The following is a 4,205-nucleotide window of genomic DNA, read 5'->3' as shown; positions in this document are numbered from 1 at the left end:
ACCTGGTGAACACTTGCTTTCTAATTCTTGGCACTAGTAATCTGCTCAGTAATCAGGTAAGCACATTGCCCAAACTTCCAGGCGTCTAGAGGGAAGAGGCAGCTATCCTGCCTCCCAGAGAGAAAGCCTGTGTGCATTTTTGGTTTGTGTTTAATCCCTTATGGCACAGAATCTGGTGCTGGTAAAATCTTACTTGCGTTATCTTTATAAAATATTTAGTCTTTTAATTATGTGAACTGCCAAGATTCTGGTGCATGCTTTAGTCATTTCCCAGTTGAGCTTTCAGCGCAATCTCTTGGATGGCCTCTTCCGAGCATCTATCACATGCTTGCAATCTCTCCAAAACCATGAATCATATTTAAATGCTTTCCATATCCCATGATTCTCCTTTCACTGCTCTATTCAGTTAATTACACTTGCTCCCTATTCATCTGAGACATGCAGTTTAGGGCTGGGATTTGGAGAGAAGAAAAAAAGTCAAAAACAAACTTCATAACAAAAGTTCCTTCACATTTGTGAGGTTTAATGCAGGTTTGTGTTTCAGCTTGCACTTTGAATCCTTTCCCTAACTGCTTCTAAGTAATTCCATCTGTCTCTGGGTTGGTTCCTATCTCTAAACCCACTGGTAGGAATCCCTTTGTATAAGGATCACCTTCAGGATTTTCTTGAAGATGTCTTCATACTTAATATGTTTCTAACACATCACCATCATCTCCCCATTCATGTCAATGACAGCATGCCATATCACTCCATTTTCAACAAAGAGTTGAGAATTTAAAAACCTGCACAGTACAGCCAGCTGGTGGCTGGTGATGCTGTTTAAAAAAAAAAAAAAAACAAACAAACAGTAAAAATAAAAAGCATTTGTAAATGATTGTGTGCATGTGTGTGTGTGTGTGTGTGTGTGTGTGTGTGTGTTTGTCTGTAATTGGGTATAATAGCTAAAGTCATGACTATAATGCTATTAAGATAAGCCTAACACTGATGAGATAGAAGCAGGAAAGATTTATCCAGTGCTGGCCATCAGAACAGAAACCTGCTATTTCATAATGGTGAAATACAACTTAATGCAAAAGCTTTATCAAAAGCTTGGTACAAATTCCAGCTGGGAAGACAGGCAAAAGAAAGAAAGCAGATGTTTCTCCTGTGGTCTCTGAGGCCTGTGTGATCAGCCCTGGCTTTCCCTCTGGCCTCATCTCCCACCATTCCTTCCTGCCATATGCTTTAAGCCCACCAGCCTCTCCACTGTTCTTCAGACACACCACGGATGTTGCTACCACAGGGCATTTGCACTTGCACTTTCCTCTCCTGGGAATGCTTTTCCTGGACTTAGCTCCCCTACTTCCTTATTCCTGGATTCCAAAAGTCACCTTCTCAGTGAGATCTTCTTCTGCCCTTAATCTAAAATTTCAAAAACCACCTCTCCAATGCATCATGAACATTCTACTTCTCTGCCTTGTTTTCTTGGCCTGAGCACCTGTGGGCATCAAATATGCCAGCAATTTATTTTTTTCTTATCACTTGCCTGCTACTAAAACGAAGCTCTGTGAGAGAACGGGTTTTTCTTTTATTTTCTGAGTGCCATATTTCCAGTGCTGACATACAGCTGGTTCTCAAAAGGCATGAGCTAAATGAATAAACAGGCAGAGTCACAAAAATGGATAATTCTCAAAGCAGGGAAACAGTGTAGCACATACCTGGAAGAACTGTTAATGTAAATGTGGAAACTGAGGAACATCGAAGAAAGCAAAGTTGCTAAGACAAACTCTGCTAGTTGCCAACTCATTTTCCCATCATATCTTCTTCTTTTCCTTAGAACCCTGATTGAGAGGAAAGGCAGCATGGCAGCAAATCAAAAGCTCCATTTTCCAGGCTCCCTTGCCTATAGGAGTGGTCTCATAACTAAGTTCTAGAAATAAGAGTACATTGTTGGTTGAGGTTTCTAAGAAAGTACCTTAAAAAGCTTAGTGACTCAGCTGATGGGGGCCTTTTTGTCCTCTCCCCTTCTTTCTTTCTTTCCTAAAACACAGATGTGATGGTTGGTACAGCAGGAGCCACCTTTGATTCTGAGGTCCTTGAATATAGACATGGCAGCCAGAGATGCTGAAAGAGATGGGTAGAGGAGTCTGGGGATGGGGCATGGCCATTGCATGACCAATGGGCTACTTTCCTCAAGACTTCATGAGAGAAAAATGAACCCCTGGGTGGCCTAAGTTATTATTTGGAGTTGCAGTACTAACAGTTGAATGTAGTTACTAACTCAAATTGTTGGACACCATCGAGGCACCTGCTTTGCTTTCTTTGAGCACCCAGTGGTCATCCTGGGATGCCCTCTATGGGCCATGATTCAAGAAACTATGTGGTTCCCTGATTGTGAAGCATTTTCCACTCAGTGCTCCACTATTGTAATATCTTTGTTTGACGGCCATCCTACTAAAATGGAGCTACATCAGATCCACCCAAATTTCAAAAAACACGGTCATTACACAAACCTGGGCTTGTGTTGAAAGGACAGAATCTCATAATCATCAATGATGACACTGAAGTAGCTCTCATTTTCCAAGGCATGGCCTAATCAAAGGGTGCTTGAAGCAAATCACATGAATAGTGACTTAACATGGTTTGAATATTTGCAAATCAGCTGCTTTCCTTTAAATTCAAAATTTTAGGCTGGCCATGGTGGCTCACACCTGTAATCCCAGCACTTTGAGGAACCAAAGTGGGCATAGTGCTTGAGCTCAGGAGTTGGAGAACAGCCTGGTCAACAGAACGAAACCCTGTCTCTAATATGTATATATATATATATATAAGCTGGGCATGGTGGCACATGCCTATAGTCCCAGCTACTCAGGAGGCTGAGACGGGAGGATAATTTGAGCCCAGGAGATGGAGGCTGCAGTGAACAGTGATCACACCTCTACACTCCAGCTTGGGTGACATGCTATCTCAAAAAAGGAGAAGGAGAGGAAGGAAAAGAAGGAGAGAAAAGAAGAAGGAGAAGGAGGAGAAGGAGAAGGAGAAGGAGAAGAAGAAGAAAGAAGAAGTGGAAGAAGAAGAAGAGGAAGAAGAAGTAGTAGTTTTGGACTACAGTACATGTTTCAGAGGAAACTAAACATTTGTTTAGCACCCACATTCACATGTATTTCTGGGAATTGCTCCCTGCCACCACCACCTCCATCACAATGTTGGGTGAATATCACAGTCTTAGTAAATGTAACAGATGATTGGTCCAAGCTGAAGCAGCTGACCCTATGTGGGCCAATCAGAGCCCTGTCCTAGGATTTTAGTAATGGAACTGTGGTATCTCTCAGGATGGTGGAAACTGAACATATATAATACTGGGAGCTTTTATTGGTGATATCTTACCACTCAGACTGAGAAACAGAAACCCAGAATGCAGAGAAAAAAAGATATTGAAGCAGAAAGACATAAAACGTGTGTGTGTTTGTGAGAGAAAGAGAGACAGAGAGGAAGATAGATATAGATAGATAGATAGATAGATAGATAGATAGATAGATTTATTGAGGGACAGAGAAAAGAAGACAGAGAGGAGGAGCCAATGAATCAACATACCTCCTTGGTTCCCACAAGGGTAGTTCAAGTGCCTAGCTCCAGTCCATTCCCAGCTCTTGTCTTTTAGTATATTTCTTTATTTTCTATTAAAAAAATATTTCAATAGTTTTTGGGGAACAGGTGGTGTTTGGTTACATATATAAGTTGTTTAGTGGTAATTTCTGAGATTTTGGTTCACCCATCACCCAAGCAGTGTACACTGTACCGAATATGTAGTATTTTTATCCCTCATGCCCCTAAGTCCCCAAAGTTGGTATATCATCCTTATGCCTTTTCATCCTCATAGCTTAGCTCCCATTCATAAGTGAGAACATATAGTTTATTTTCCATTCCTGAGTTACCTCACTTAGAATAGTGAACTCCAACTCCATCGAAGATGCTGCAAAGACCATTACTTAATTCTTTTTTGTGTCTGAGTAGTATTCCATGGTGTATATATACCACGTTTTCTTTAGCCAATCATTGACTGATGGACACTTAGGCTGGTTCCATAGTTTTTCAATTGTGAGTTGTGTTGCTATGAATATGTGTGTGCAAGTGTCTTTTTCATATAATGACTTATTTTTCTTTGGGTAGTTACCCAGTAATGGGATTGCTGGATCGAATGGTAGTTCAACTTTTAATTCTTTAAG

Source organism: Cebus imitator, unplaced genomic scaffold (genome assembly GCF_001604975.1).
Source record: "Cebus imitator isolate Cc_AM_T3 unplaced genomic scaffold, Cebus_imitator-1.0 Scaffold63, whole genome shotgun sequence".
Classification (NCBI taxonomy): Eukaryota; Metazoa; Chordata; class Mammalia; order Primates; family Cebidae; genus Cebus; species Cebus imitator.
Note: the sequence above shows the minus strand (reverse complement) of the source record.